The sequence below is a fragment of the Ranitomeya variabilis genome, chromosome 4 (genome assembly GCF_051348905.1).
Source record: "Ranitomeya variabilis isolate aRanVar5 chromosome 4, aRanVar5.hap1, whole genome shotgun sequence".
NCBI classification, from domain to species: Eukaryota; Metazoa; Chordata; class Amphibia; order Anura; family Dendrobatidae; genus Ranitomeya; species Ranitomeya variabilis.
In genome coordinates, this window is record NC_135235.1 from 563,257,884 (window position 1) to 563,275,171 (window position 17,288).

A 17,288-nucleotide genomic window follows, 5' to 3' on the forward strand; every position below is an offset into this window, starting at 1 on the left:
AAATCCATGGAAATATGCGTCCAGGGCCTTTTCGGGACCGGCAAGGGCAAAAGCAACCCACTGGCACGAGAACAGCAGGGCTTAGCCTGAGCACAAGTCCCACAGGACTGCACAAAAGAACGCACATCTCGTGACAAGGAAGGCCACCAAAAGGATCTAGCCACCAAATCTCTGGTACCAAAGATTCCAGGATGACCAGCCAACACCGAACAATGAACCTCAGAGATAACTCTACTAGTCCATCTATCAGGGACAAACAGCTTCTCCGCTTGGCAACGGTCAGGTCTATCAGCCTGAAACTCCTGCAGCACCCGCCGCAAATCAGGGGAGATGGCAGACAAAACTACCCCCTCTTTGAGAATACCAGCCGGCTCAGGAACTCCCGGAGAATCAGGCACAAAACTCCTTGAAAGGGCATCCGCCTTCACATTCTTAGAACCCGGAAGGTACGAAACCACAAAATTGAAGCGGGAGAAAAACAGCGACCATCGAGCCTGTCTAGGATTCAACCGCTTGGCAGACTCGAGATAAGTCAGATTCTTGTGATCCATCAAGACCACCACGCGATGCTTGGCTCCTTCAAGCCAATGTCGCCACTCCTCAAACGCCCACTTCATAGCCAATAACTCTCGATTGCCCACATCATAATTGCGCTCAGCAGGCGAAAACTTTCTAGAGAAGAAAGCACATGGTTTCATCACTGAGCCATCAGAACCTCTTTGAGACAAAACAGCCCCTGCTCCAATCTCAGAAGCATCCACTTCGACCTGAAACGGGAGCGAAACATCTGGCTGACACAACACAGGGGCAGAAGAAAAACGACGCTTCAGCTCCTGAAAAGCCTCAACGGCCGCAGAGGACCAATTGACCACATCAGCACCTTTCTTGGTCAAATCAGTCAATGGTTTAACAACACTAGAAAAATTAGCGATGAAGCGACGGTAAAAATTAGCAAAGCCCAGGAATTTCTGTAGGCTCTTCACAGAAGTAGGCTGAGTCCAATCATGAATGGCCTGAACTTTAGCAGGGTCCATCTCCATAGTAGAAGGGGAAGAAATGAAGCCCAAAAATGAAACCTTCTGGACTCCAAAGAGACATTTAGACCCCTTCACAAACAAGGAATTAGCACGAAGGACCTGGAACACCATTCTGACCTGCTTCACATGAGACTCCCAATCGTCCGAAAAGACCAAAATATCATCCAAATATACAATCATGAATCTATCCAGGTACTTTCGGAAGATGTCATGCATAAAGGACTGAAACACAGATGGAGCATTAGAAAGCCCGAATGGCATCACCAAGTACTCAAAATGGCCCTCGGGCGTATTAAATGCTGTTTTCCATTCGTCGCCCCGTTTAATACGCACAAGATTATACGCCCCTCGAAGATCTATCTTGGTGAACCAGCTAGCCCCCTTAATCCGAGCAAACAAATCAGACAGCAGCGGCAAAGGGTACTGAAATTTGACGGTGATTTTATTGAGAAGGCGGTAATCTATACAAGGTCTCAGAGAACCATCCTTCTTGGCCACAAAAAAGAACCCTGCTCCCAACGGTGACGACGACAGGCGAATATGCCCTTTCTCCAAGGACTCCTTTATATAACTCCGCATTGCAGCGTGTTCTGGCACAGATAAATTGAACAGTCGGCCCTTCGGAAACTTACTACCAGGAATCAAATTAATAGCACAATCGCAATCCCTATGAGGAGGTAGGGCACTGGATTTGGGCTCATCAAATACATCCCGGTAATCTGACAAGAACTCAGGTACTTCAGAAGGATGAGAAGACGAAATAGACAGCAATGGGACATCCCCATGTACCCCTTGACAACCCCAACTGGATACAGACATTGATTTCCAATCCAATACTGGATTATGGACCTGTAGCCATGGCAAACCCAAAACGACCACATCATGCAGATTATGCAACACCAAAAAGCGAATATCCTCCTGATGTGCAGGAGCCATGCACATGGTCAATTGAGTCCAGTACTGAGGCTTATTCTTGGCCAACGGTGTAGCATCTATTCCTCTCAATGGAATAGGATACTGTAAGGGCTCCAAGAAAAAACCACAGCACCTGGCAAACTCCAAGTCCATCAAATTCAAAGCAGCGCCTGAATCCACAAATGCCATAACAGAATAGGACGACAAAGAGCAAATCAGAGTAACAGACAAAATAAATTTTGGCTGTACCGTACCAATGGTGGCAGACCTAGCGAACCATTTAGTGCGCTTAGGACAATCAGAGATAGCATGAGTGGAGTCACCACAGTAAAAACACAGCCCATTCTGACGTCTGTACTCTTGCCGTTCAGCTCTGGTCAAGGTCCTGTCACATTGCATAGGCTCAGGCCTCTGCTCAGAAAACACCGCCAAATGGTGCACATTTTTGCGCTCACGTAAGCGTCGATCGATCTGAATGGCCAAGGACATAGACTCATTCAGACCAGCAGGCGTGGGGAATCAATCTGAATAGCCATTGTCATGGACTCACTCAGACCTGTAGGCACAGGGAACCCCACCATAACATCCTTAAGGGCTTCAGAAAGACCCTTTCTGAAAATTGCCGCCAGGGCACATTCATTCCACTGAGTAAGCACAGACCACTTTCTAAACTTCTGACAATATACCTCCGCTTCATCCTGACCCTGACACAAAGCCAGCAAACTTTTCTCTGCCTGATCCACTGAATCTGGTTCATCATAAAGCAATCCAAGCGCCAGAAAAAATGCATCTACATTACGCAATGCAGGATCTCCTGGTGCAAGGGAAAATGCCCAGTCTTGAGGGTCGCCACGCAGCAAAGAAATAATGATTTTTACTTGCTGAATGGGGTCACCAGAGGAGCGGGGTTTCAAAGCAAAAAACAGTCTACAATTTTTTTTGAAATTCAGGAACTTAGATCTATCCCCAGAAAAGAATTCAGGAATTGGAATTCTGGGTTCTAACATCGGGTTCTGAACTACATAATCTTGAATGCCTCGTACCCTTGCAGTGAGTTGATCCACACAAGAGGACAGACTTTGAATATCCATATCTGCACCTGTGTCCTGAACCACCCAGAGATTTAGGGGAAAAGAGAAACAAAACACACTGCAGAAAAAAAAAAAGGTCTCAGAACTTCTTATCCCTCTATTGAGATGCATTTAACACTTTACTGGCCAGCTGTACTGTTATGATTGCACTGGTGGTTAGGAGCACTAGAAATGACCAGATGAGCAAACTAATAATACAGGACGAGCTCTGGGAAATGGGAGCTCTGCTGACCGCAACCCCTAATCCTATCACAACAACTAGAAATAGCCGTGGAGCGTTCCTGACTCTGCCTAGACGCCTCTTCAGAGCCTAAGAGCTAACTACCCCTAAAGATAGAAAACACAGCCTACCTTGCCTCAGAGAAATTCCCCAAGAAAAATAGGCAGCCCCCCACATATATTGACTGTGAGTTAAGATGGAAGTCACAAACACAGGAATGAAATAGGTTTCAGCAAAGGAGGCCGGACTGAACTAAACAGACTGAAGATAGAAAAGGTATCTTTGCGGTCAGCATAAAAAACTAACAAAAAAACCACGCAGAGTGTGCAAAAGAGAACACCGCGCCGACTCACGGCGCGGTGGTGCCACTCTGCATCCCAGAGCTTCCAGCTAACAAGACAAAATCATAATAGCAAGCTGGACAAAAACACAGTGGTAACAAATAAGCTAGCAGGGACTTAGCTTTTGCTGAAGTAGACAGGTCATCTGAAAGATCCAAGAGAACTGAACCAGTACTAGGACATTGACAGCTGGCATCGAGTAATGATCTGAGTGGAGTTAAATAGAGCAGCCAGCCAAGGCCTAAACGAGGTCAGCTGGAGGAGGAATCTCAGAACCAGCAACTCCACTCACAGCCACCAGAGGGAGTCCATGGACAGAACTTGCCGAAGTACCATTCATAACCACAGGAGGGAGCTCGAGAACAGAATTCACAACACAGCCCCCCACAAATATTGACTGTGAGAGGAGAGGGAAATTACAAACGCAGACTGAAAACAGAATTTAGCAAAGGAGGCCACGCTACCTAGAAAGAAAAGACAGGACAGAGTACTGTGCAGTCAGTATTAAATTACTACAAAAATCCACCACAGAGAATACAAAAATCTCCACACCTAACTAAAGGCATGGAGGGTAACTCTGCGACTCCAGAGCTTCCAACTTGGCTGAATAAATCCTTACACAGACAAAGCTGGACAAGAAAAAACATAGCAATTCACTGAACTATAAAGTCCACCGCATGTGGACTGCAAAAACAAAGCCAGGACTTATCTTTGATGATTTGGACAATCCAGCAGGAGAAACCAAGCAGAGATGTGAATCCTCCAGAAAAACAATGGACAACTGGCACTCACTAAAGGGTGAAGCCAGACTAAATAGCCCCGTCCAAAGTGGAAGCACCAGATGACTGCTGTGAAGGACAAACAGCAGCACTACCACTTATAACCACCGGAGGGAGCCCAAGAGCAGAACCCACAACAGAATTCACAACAGTACCCCCCCTTGAGGAGGGGTCACCGAACCCTCACCAGAGCCCCCAGGCCGATCCGGACGAGCCAAATGGAAGGCACGAACCAAATCGTCAGCATGAACATCGGAGGCAACAACCCAAGAATTATCCTCCTGGCCATAACCCTTCCACTTGACAAGATACTGAAGCCTCCGTCTTGAAAAACGAGAATCCAAGATCTTCTCCACAACATACTCCAACTCCCCATCAATCAACACAGGGGCAGGAGGATCAACAGAGGGAACCACGGGCACCACATATTTCCGCAACAAAGATCTATGAAAAACATTATGGATGGAAAAAGAGGCTGGAAGGGCCAAACCAAAAGACACTGGATTGATAATCTCAGAAATCCTATAAGGACCAATAAACCGAGGCTTGAACTTCAGGGAAGAAACCTTCATAGGAACATGACGAGAAGACAACGAGACCAAATCCCCAACCCGAAGCCGGGAACCCACACGCCGACGACGGTTGGCAAAACGCTGAGCCTCCTCCTGAGACAACAACAAATTGTCCACAACATAAGCCCAATTCTGCTGCAACCTGTCAACCACAGAGTCCACCCCAGGACAATCAGAAGACTCAACCTGCCCTGAAGAAAAACGAGGATGAAACCCAGAATTACAAAAGAATGGTGAAACCAAGGTAGCAGAACTAGCCCGACTATTAAGGGCAAACTCGGCCAATGGCAAGAAAGCCACCCAATCATCCTGATCGGCAGACACAAAGCATCTCAAATAAGTTTCCAAAGTCTGGTTAGTTCGCTCGGTTTGGCCGTTTGTCTGAGGATGAAATGCGGAAGAAAAAGACAAATCAATGCCCAGCTTAGCACAAAAGGACCGCCAAAACCTAGAAACAAACTGGGAACCTCTATCGGACACAATATTCTCCGGAATGCCATGCAAACGAACCACATGCTGAAAAAACAACGGAACCAACTCAGAAGAGGAAGGCAATTTAGGCAAAGGTACCAAATGAACCATCTTAGAAAACCGGTCACAGACCACCCAGATAACAGACATCCTCTGGGAAACAGGAAGATCCGAAATAAAATCCATAGAAATATGTGTCCAAGGCCTCTCAGGGACCGGCAAAGGCAAAAGCAACCCACTGGCGCGGGAGCAGCAAGGTTTGGCCCGCGCACAAGTCCCACAGGACTGCACAAAAGAACACACATCCCGTGACAAAGAAGGCCACCAAAAGGACCTACTAACCAAATCTCTGGTACCAAAAATCCCAGGATGGCCAGCCAACACAGAACAGTGAACCTCAGAAATCACTTTACTAGTCCATCTGTCAGGAACAAACAGTTTCCCCGCTGGACAGCGATCAGGTTTATCAGCCTGAAACTCCTGAAGAACCCGTCGCAAATCAGGGGAGATGGCAGAAAGAATCACCCCATCCTTCAGAATACCAACCGGCTCAAGAATCCCAGGGGAATCAGGCAAAAAACTCCTAGAGAGGGCATCAGCCTTAACATTCTTAGAACCCGGAAGATACGAGACAACAAAATCAAAATGGGAGAAAAACAGGGACCATCGGGCCTGTCTAGGATTCAGCCATTTGGCAGACTCGAGGTAAATCAGATTCTTATGATCGGTCAAGACCACAATACGGTGCTTGGCCCCCTCAAGCTCGCCACTCCTAAAATGCCCACTTCATAGCCAACAACTCACGATTGCCGACATCATAATTGCGTTCCGCAGGCGAAAACTTTCGAGAAAAGAAGGCACACGGTTTCATCAAGGAACCATCAGAATTCCTCTTAGACAAAACGGCCCCTGCCCCAATCTCAGAAGCGTCAACCTCAACCTGAAAAGGAAGAGAAACATCCGGCTGACGCAACACAGGGGCAGAAGTAAATCGGCGCTTAAGCTCCTGAAAGGCAGAAACAGCCTCAGAGGACCAATTAGCTACATCAGCGCCCTTCCTCGTCAAATCGGTCAGGGGTTTAACCACACTGGAGAAGTTGGCAATGAAACGGCGATAAAAATTAACAAAGCCCAAAAATTTCTGAAGGCTCTTCACGGATGTGGGCTGGATCCAATCATGAATGGCCTGAACCTTAACCGGATCCATTTCTATAGATGATGGAGAAAAAATGAAGCCCAAAAAAGATACCTTCTGTACTCCAAAGAGGCACTTAGACCCCTTCACAAACAAGGCATTATCACGAAGGGCCTGAAATACCATCCTGACTTGTTTCACATGAGACTCCCAATCATCTGAAAAAATCAAAATATCATCCAAATATACAATCATGAATTTATCAAGATAATTCCGAAAAATATCATGCATGAAGGACTGAAACACAGATGGGACATTAGAGAGTCCGAATGGCATCACAAGATATTCAAAATGGCCCTCGGGCGTATTAAATGCAGTTTTCCATTCGTCACCCTGCTTAATACGAACAAGATTATATGCCCCTCGAAGGTCAATCTTAGTAAACCAACTAGCCCCCTTAATCCTAGCAAACAGATCAGAAAGCAAAGGCAAAGGTTATTGGAATTTGACCGTGATCTTATTCAAGAGGCGATAATCAATACAGGGTCTAAAGGAGCCATCCTTCTTGGCAACAAAAAAAAAACCTGCTCCCAATGGAGAAGAAGATGGCCGAATATGCCCCTTCTCCAAAGACTCCTTTACATAGCTCCGCATGGCGGCATGTTCAGGCACAGACAGGTTGAAAAGTCGGCCCTTAGGAAACTTACAGCCTGGAATCAAGTCAATAGCACAATCACAGTCCCTATGCGGTGGAAGGGAACTGGACTTGGGCTCATCGAAAACATCCTGGAAATCTGACAGAAACTCAGGAATTTCAGAAGAGGGGGAGGAGGAAATTGACATCAGAGGAACGTCATCATGAACCCCCTGACAACCCCAACTAGTCACAGACATAGATTTCCAATCCAACACCGGATTATGTACCTGTAACCATGGAAACCCCAGCACAAGAGCATCATGCAAATTATGCAACACCCGGAAACGACAATCTTCCTGATGGGCTGGCGCCATGCACATGGTTAACTGTGTCCAAAACTGAGGTTTATTTTTAGCCAATGGTGTAGCATCAATACCCCTCAAAGGGATAGGACTCCGCAAAGGCTGTAAGGGAAAACCGCAACGTCTGGCAAATTCTAAGTCCATCAAATTTAAAGCGGCGCCTGAATCCACAAATGCCATGACAGAGAATGACGATAATGAGCAGATCAGGGTCACAGATAACAGAAATTTAGGTTGTACAGTACTGATGGTAACAGAATTTGCGATTCTCTTGGCACGCTTAGGGCAATCAGAAATAACATGAGCAGAATCACCGCAGTAAAAGCACAACCTATTCTGACATCTGAATCCTTGGCGTTCAGCTCTAGACACAATCCTATCACACTGCATTGGCTCAGGACTCCGCTCGGAAGACAATGCCATAGTGTGCACAACTCTGCGCTCACACAAGCGCCGATCAATTTGAATGGCCAGAGACATAGAATCACTCAGACCTGCAGGCGTGGGGAAGCCCACCATAACATCTTTAACAGATTCAGAAAGACCCTTTCTGAAAATTGCCGCCAAAGCATCCTCATTCCACTTAGTAAGCACAGACCATTTTCTAAATTTCTGGCAATATGATTCTGCCGCTTCTTGACCCTGACACAGGGCCAACAAAGTTTTCTCAGCATGATCCACAGAATTAGGTTCATCATACAATAACCCAAGTGCCTGAAAAAAAGGTGTCTACATTAAGCAAGGCCGGATTCCCAGATTCCAGGGAAAATGCCCAATCCTGCGGGTCGCCACGCAACAGGGAAATGACAATTTTTACCTGCTGGATGGGATCACCAGAGGAACAGGGCTTCAGAGCAAAAAACAGTTTACAGTTATTTTTAAAGCTCAAAAATTTGGACCTGTCCCCAAAAAACAGAGTAGGAATTCTAGGCTCTAAAACAGGAGTCTGCACGATATAATCAGAAATACCCTGTACTCTAGCAGCAAGTTGATCCACCCGAGAAGCAAGTCCCTGAACATCCATGTCAGCGCCTAACTCTTGAGCCACCCAGAGGTGAAGAGGGAAAAAAAAAACAACACAACAGAGTACAGAAAAAAAAATGGCTCAGCACTTTCTTTCCCTTCTTTTGAGATGCGGTTAACTCATTGCAGGCCAGTTGTACTGTTATGATCTGGTGGCCTAGGAGCAGCATGGACGAGCTCTGGAGTAGGTGGCCTCTATACTGACCGCAGACCCTGAACGTCAGTCATATAGTGGTCTGGTAAGGCTAATTATAATAGGCGCTAATTACCTGTGTGGTCATGATAGTGTGGGCACTGACGAAGGATTTTCTATCCGAAACGCGCGTCGGGACGCGTGTCTGCCCACGCTATCATGACCACACAGGTAATTAGCTCCTATTATAATTAGCCTTACCAGACCACTATATGATTATTCTTTTATAGCATTGTGATCTCCTATTCTGCAGCATGGGGATCTTTCTTTTAATTGTGATTCTTATCTTTTTCATAGTCTGGTAATGTATTGTGATTTTTACATTCTTTGAGCACATGCACTTTATTTACACTGGCTTGTTATATATATATGAGATTATATGTGCATTACATGGTTCTATTTATCTTTTACATTTGTGGTATCTTGCCACACTGACGTTTACTACATACATTCTTTCATTTAGAGTCCTTTTGTACCATATTCTTACACAATATGTGCAGTTTTTGGGATGGTTATGTATTCAACATCTATTGGTGTGATATTCTTTGACTCCCCTCTCTGTGATTGTTTTTACCATTAATATTTATTGTCAGTTTGTGGTCATGTTTTGTGTCATGGGCAGATAAACACTGTCTGTTGTTTACAACTTGTTATCACTTGTTTACCCCCTTGTTTGTCCTTAATAATAAAACATTTTTTGATACTTTATCCACATATTGGTGCTTATTTTTACATTGGACCATATAGTTAGTTTTTCTCTTCTTTGTATACACTCACTGGCCACTTTATTAGGTACACCATGCTAGTAACGGGTTGGACCCCTTTTGCCTTCAGAACTGTCTCAATTCTTCGTGGCATAGATTCAACAAGGTGCTGGAAGCATTCCTCAGAGATTTTGGTCCATATTGACATGATGGCATCACACAGTTGCCGCAGATTTGTCGGCTGCACATCCCTGATGCGAATCTCCCGTTCCACCACATCCCAAAGATTTCATGTTGTTTACGCCAAATTCTGACCCTACTGTTGTGAATTTACCTTTTGGCTCCCTCTAGTGGCTACTAGTGATTTGACTCTGGGTATGTCATTCATCCCTTGTATGCTCACCTGGGTCGTTAGGTCAGGGGTGTTGCTATATAAGCTCCCTGGACCTTCAGTTCAATGCCTGGCAACGTTGATATCAGAGCTAATCTGTAGTGCTCTTGTCTACTGATCCTGGTTCCTGCTTGATTAAGCTAAGTCTGCTTTCTTGCTTTTTGCTATTTGTTTTTGTTTGCATTTTTGTCCAGCTTGTATATAATCTGTTTCCTGACCTTGCTGGAAGCTCTAGGGTGGCTGGTGTTCTCCCCCCGGGCCGTTAGACGGTTCGGGGGTTCTTGAATTTCCAGCGTGGATTTTGATAGGGTTTTTGTTGACCATATAAGTTATCTTACTACATTCTGCTATTAGTAAGTGGGCCTCTCTTTGCTAAAATCTAGTTCATCTCTGTGTTTGTCATTTCCTCTTACCTCACCGTTATTATTTGTGGGGGGCTACTATCCCACTTTTGGGGTCTATTCTCTGGAGGCAAGAGAGGTCTTTGTTTTCCTCTTCTAGGGGTAGTTAGTCCTCCGGCTGGCGCGAGACATCTAGCGACCAACGTAGGCATGTTCCCCGGCTACTGCTAGTGTTGGCGTTAGGAGTAGATATATGGTCAACCCAGTTACCACTGCCCTATGAGCTGGATTTTTGTACGTCGCAGACTTACTTGTTTCTCTGAGACCCTCGCCATTGGGGTCATAATAGTATATGGTCAACCCAGTTACCACTGCCCTATGAGCTGGATTTTTGTACGTCGCAGACTTACTTGTTTCTCTGAGACCCTCGCCATTGGGGTCATAACAGTTTGCCAGGCCGGTATTAAATGTTAAATGCATTGCAGAAGCGGGATTATAAGAAAGAAAGTTCTGAGTTTTTTTTTTTCTCTCTCTCATTTTTTTTTTCTTTTCCCCTTTACCTCTGAGTGGCTTGTGTTTGCTGCAGACATGAATGTCCAGACCTTGATTACAAGTGTGGACCAGCTTGCTGCTCGTGTGCAGGGCATACAAGATTATGTTATCAGAAGTCCTATGTCAGAACCTAAGATACCGATTCCTGAACCGTTTTCCGGAGACCGATTTAAATTTAGAAATTTCAGGAATAATTGTAAATTGTTTTTGTCCCTGAAACCCTGTTCATCTGGAGACTCCGCTCAGCAAGTAAAAATTGTTATTTCTTTTTTACGGGGCGACCCTCAGGATTGGGCCTTCTCGCTGGCGCCAGGAGATCCGGCATTGGCTGACATTGATGCGTTTTTTCTGGCGCTCGGTTTGCTTTATGAGGAACCCAATCTTGAGATTCAGGCAGAAAAGGCCTTGCTGGCTATGTCTCAGGGCCAGGACGAGGCTGAAGTGTATTGCCAAAAATTTCGGAAATGGTCCGTGCTGACCCAGTGGAACGAGTGTGCATTGGCTGCTAATTTTAGAAATGGCCTTTCTGAAGCCATTAAGAATGTGATGGTGGGTTTTCCCATTCCCACAGGTCTGAATGATTCTATGGCCCTGGCTATTCAAATCGACCGGCGGTTGCGGGAGCGCAAAACCGCTAATTCCCTCATGGTGTTGTCTGAACAGACACCTGATTTAATGCAATGTGATAGAATCCTGACTAGAAATGAGCGGAAAATTCATAGACGCCAGAATGGCTTGTGTTACTACTGTGGTGATTCTACACATGTTATCTCAGCATGATCTAAACGTCTTACTAAGGTTGTTAGACCGGTCGCCATTGGTAATTTGCAACCTAAATTTATTCTATCTGTAACTTTGATTTGCTCACTGTCATCGTATCCTGTCATGGCGTTTGTGGACTCGGGTGCTGCCCTGAGCCTTATGGATCTGTCATTTGCCAAGCGCTGGGGATTTGTTCTTGAGCCATTGGAAAATCCTATCCCTCTTAGGGGTATTGATTCTACGCCATTGGCAAAAAATAAACCGCAGTTTTGGACACAGGTTACCATGTGCATGACTCCTGAACATCGGGAGGTAATACGTTTTCTTGTTCTGCATAAAATGCATGATTTGGTTGTTTTGGGTTTGCCATGGTTACTGACCCATAATCCAGTCTTGGACTGGAAGGCTATGTCAGTGTCAAGTTGGGGCTGCCATGGAATTCATGGAGATTCCCTGCCCTTGTCTATTGCTTCTTCTACGCCTTCGGAAGTTCCGGCGTATTTGTCTGATTATCAGGATGTCTTCAGCGAGTCTAAGTCCAGTGCACTGCCTCCTCATAGGGAATGTGACTGTGCAATAGATTTGATTCCTGGCAGTAAGTTTCCTAAGGGGAGACTGTTTAATCTGTCGGTACCTGAACATACCGCGATGCGTTCATATATCAAGGAGTCTCTTGAGAAGGGGCATATCCGTCCTTCTTCTTCCCCTCTTGGTGCGGGATTCTTTTTTGTGGCCAAAAAGGACGGATCTTTGAGGCCTTGTATTGACTATCGGCTTTTAAATAAGATCACTGTCAAATTTCAGTATCCTTTGCCGCTGTTGTCAGATTTGTTTGCCCGGATTAAAGGTGCCAAGTGGTTCACCAAGATAGACCTTCGTGGTGCGTACAACCTTGTGCGCATTAGGCAGGGCGATGAATGGAAAACCGCATTCAATACGCCCGAAGGTCATTTTGAGTACTTGGTGATGCCATTCGGTCTCTCTAATGCACCTTCAGTTTTTCAGTCCTTCATGCATGACATTTTCCGGAAGTATCTGGATAAATTTTTGATTGTTTATCTGGATGATATTCTGTTTTTTTCTGATGATTGGGACTCGCATGTGGAGCAGGTCAGGATGGTTTTTGAGATTCTGCGTGAAAATTCTTTGTTTGTAAAAGGCTCAAAGTGTCTCTTTGGCGTACAGAAGGTTCCCTTTTTGGGGTTCATTTTTTCCCCTTCTGCTGTGGAGATGGATCCAGTCAAGGTCCGAGCTATTCATGATTGGACTCAACCCTCGTCAGTTAAGAGTCTTCAGAAGTTCTTGGGTTTTGCTAACTTCTACCGTCGTTTTATCGCAAATTTCTCTAGCGTTGTTAAACCGCTGACGGATATGACCAAGAAAGGCTCTGATGTAGCTAACTGGGCTCCTGCTGCCGTGGAGGCTTTCCAGGAGTTAAAACGCCGGTTTACTTCGGCGCCTGTTTTGTGCCAGCCTGACATCTCACTTCCTTTTCAGGTTGAGGTGGATGCTTCGGAGATTGGGGCAGGGGCCGTTTTGTCACAGAGAGGCCCTGGTTGCTCTACTATGAGACCTTGTGCCTTTTTCTCTAGGAAGTTTTCGCCGGCAGAGCGAAATTATGATGTGGGCAATCGGGAGTTGTTGGCCATGAAGTGGGCATTTGAGGAGTGGCGTCATTGGCTCGAGGGTGCTAAGCATCGTGTGGTGGTCTTGACTGATCACAAAAATCTGATGTATCTCGAGTCTGCTAAACGCCTGAATCCTAGACAGGCCCGCTGGTCATTGTTTTTCTCCCGTTTTGACTTTGTGGTCTCGTATTTACCAGGGTCTAAGAATGTGAAGGCCGACGCTCTGTCTAGGAGCTTTGTGCCTGATGCTCCTGGAGTCGCTGAACCTGTGGGTATTCTTAAGGAAGGAGTTATCGTGTCTGCTATTTCTCCAGATCTGCGACGTGTGTTGCAGAGATTTCAGGCTGGTAGGCCTGACTCTTGTCCACCTGACAGATTGTTTGTGCCTGCTAGATAGACCAGCAGAGTCATTTCCGAGGTTCATTCCTCGGTGTTGGCAGGGCACCCGGGAATTTTTGGCACCAGAGATCTGGTGGCCAGGTCCTTTTGGTGGCCTTCCTTGTCAAGGGATGTGCGGTCATTTGTACAGTCCTGTGGTACTTGTGCTCGAGCTAAGCCTTGCTGCTCTCGTGCCAGCGGGTTGCTCTTGCCCTTGCCTGTCCCGAAGAGACCTTGGACACACATCTCTATGGATTTCATTTCTGATCTTCCGGTGTCTCAGGGCATGTCTGTCATCTGGGTGATATGTGATCGTTTCTCCAAGATGGTCCATTTGGTTCCTTTGCCTAAGCTGCCATCTTCTTCTGATCTGGTTCCTGTGTTCTTCCAGAACGTGGTTCGTTTGCACGGCATTCCTGAGAATATTGTGTCGGACAGAGGATCCCAGTTTGTTTCCAGGTTCTGGCGATCCTTTTGTGGTAGGATGGGCATTGAGTTGTCGTTTTCATCCGCTTTCCATCCCCAGACTAACGGACAAACGGAGCGAACTAATCAGACTCTGGAGGCTTATTTGAGGTGTTTTGTCTCTTCTGATCAGGATGATTGGGTGACCTTCTTGCCGTTGGCTGAATTTGCCCTTAATAATCGGGCTAGTTCCGCCACCTTGGTTTCGCCATTTTTCTGCAACTCTGGTTTCCATCCTCGTTTTTCCTCGGGACATGTGGAGCCTTCTGACTGTCCTGGGGTGGATTCCGTGGTGGATAGGTTGCAGCGGATCTGGGGGCATGTGGTGGACAACTTGAAGTTGTCACAGGAGAAGGCTCAGCGTTTTGCCAACCGCCGCCGCGGTGTGGGTCCCCGACTTCGCGTTGGGGATTTGGTATGGCTGTCTTCTCGATTTGTTCCTATGAAGGTCTCCTCTCCCAAATTTAAGCCTCGCTTCATTGGTCCTTACAAGATATTGGAAATCATTAATCCTGTATCCTTTCGCCTGGATCTTCCGGTGTCGTTTGCCATCCACAACGTATTTCATAGGTCCTTGTTGCGGCGGTACGTTGTGCCTGTGGTTCCTTCTGCTGAGCCTCCTGCTCCGGTGTTGGTTGAGGGCAAGTTGGAGTACGTGGTGGAGAAGATCTTAGATTCTCGTCTCTCCAGGCGGAGGCTTCAGTACCTGGTCAAGTGGAAGGGCTATGGTCAGGAGGATAATTCCTGGGTGGTCGCCTCTGATGTGCATGCGGCCGATTTAGTTCGTGCCTTTCACGCCGCTCATCCTGATCGCCCTGGTGGTCTTGGTGAGGGTTCGGTGACCCCTCACTAAGGGGGGGTACTGTTGTGAATTTACCTTTTGGCTCCCTCTAGTGGCTACTAGTGATTTGACTCTGGGTATGTCATTCATCCCTTGTATGCTCACCTGGGTCGTTAGGTCAGGGGTGTTGCTATATAAGCTCCCTGGACCTTCAGTTCATTGCCTGGCAACGTTGATATCAGAGCTAATCTGTAGTGCTCTTGTCTACTGATCCTGGTTCCTGCTTGATTAAGCTAAGTCTGCTTTCTTGCTTTTTGCTATTTGTTTTTGTTTGCATTTTTGTCCAGCTTGTATATAATCTGTTTCCTGACCTTGCTGGAAGCTCTAGGGTGGCTGGTGTTCTCCCCCCGGGCCGTTAGACGGTTCGGGGGTTCTTGAATTTCCAGCGTGGATTTTGATAGGGTTTTTGTTGACCATATAAGTTATCTTACTACATTCTGCTATTAGTAAGTGGGCCTCTCTTTGCTAAAATCTAGTTCATCTCTGTGTTTGTCATTTCCTCTTACCTCACCGTTATTATTTGTGGGGGGCTACTATCCTACTTTTGGGGTCTATTCTCTGGAGGCAAGAGAGGTCTTTGTTTTCCTCTTCTAGGGGTAGTTAGTCCTCCGGCTGGCGCGAGACATCTAGCGACCAACGTAGGCATGTTCCCCGGCTACTGCTAGTGTTGGCGTTAGGAGTAGATATATGGTCAACCCAGTTACCACTGCCCTATGAGCTGGATTTTTGTACGTCGCAGACTTACTTGTTTCTCTGAGACCCTCGCCATTGGGGTCATAACAGTATATGGTCAACCCAGTTACCACTGCCCTATGAGCTGGATTTTTGTACGTCGCAGACTTACTTGTTTCTCTGAGACCCTCGCCATTGGGGTCATAACACCCTACCATCCGAATGTTGCAGCAGAAATCGAGACTCATCAGACCAAGCAACGTTTTTCCAATCTTCTACTGTCCAATTTCGATGAGCTTGTGCAAATTGTAGCCTCAGTTTCCTGTTCTTAGCTGAAAGGAGTGGTACCCGGTGTGGTCTTCTGCTGCTGTAGCCCATCTGCCTCAAAGTTCGACGCACTGTGCGTTCAGAGATGCTCTTAGGCCTACCTTGGTTGTAACGGGTGGCGATTTGAGTCACTGTTGCCTTTCTATCAGCTCGAACCAGTCTGCCCATTCTCCTCTGACCTCTGGCATCAACAAGGCATTTCCGCCCACAGAACTGCCGCTCACTGGATTTTTTTTCTTTTTCGGACCATTCTCTGTAAACCCTAGAGATGGTTGTGCGTGAAAATCCCAGTAGATCAGCAGTTTCTGAAATACTCAGACCAGCCCTTCTGGCACCAACAACCATGCCACGTTCAAAGGCACTCAAATCACCTTTCTTCCCCATACTGATGCTCGGTTTGAACTGCAGGAGATTGTCTTGACCATGTCTACATGCCTAAATGCATGAGTTGCCGCCATGTGATTGGCTGATTAGAAATTAAGTGTTAACAAGAAGTTGGACAGGTGTACCTAATAAAGTGGCCAGTGAGTGTATATCTATCCTCCGAATGGTCTGCCATTCACTCCACAACTAAGCTACACATCACATAATGTCATCTTTTGATGGGTATTTACAACTTTCCATATTGTTGTTTTAGCTTTATTCAGTGAGTAATTTTTCCATGGTTCACCACATGGTATAATGATCCACATAATCCTCCAGACGGTATAATAGCTACATATGTTCCTCCACGCAGTATAATGGCCCTATATAGTCCTCAATACAGTATAAGGGCCTGCCTCGTATAGCCCTCCATACAGTTAAATGGGTCCAACATTTTTAATCCCTTTCCAACATCGGTTTGTAATAGTATGCCAATGTCGGATACCCTCCCTTTGATCTGGGCTCTGGCGGTGAGCCCACATCTTTCCGGGGACATGTCAGTTGTTTTGAACAGCTGACATGTGCCCCCACTAGCCGCGGGTGGAATTGCGATCCACCCGCGGCGGCTATTAACTAGTTAAATGCCACTGTCAAACACTGACAGCAGCATTTAAATGGAGCTTCCGGCAGTGGAGCCGGAAATATACACACTGGTGACCCGCGTCACGTAATCACGGGTCACCTGTGTGTCGGCATGACAACCCGAGGTCTCCTGGAGACCTCTATGGCTGTCATTGCCACCCAATGGTCGGCGATCATAGCAAGTCAGCAATTCTACTACATTGAGGCAATCTGAACATTGCCTCTATGTAGGCGAGCCAATCCAGTTCTGCCAGCTTCTAGTCTCCTATGGAGACTATAGAAGCATGACATAAGTAAAAAAAAAGTGTTCAAAAATATAAACAAAAATTTTAAAAATACAAAAGTTCAAATCACCCCCCTTTCGCCCCATTCAAAATAATACAATAAAAATAAACTCAAACATACACATATTTGGTATCGCCGCATTCAGAATTGCCTGATCTGTA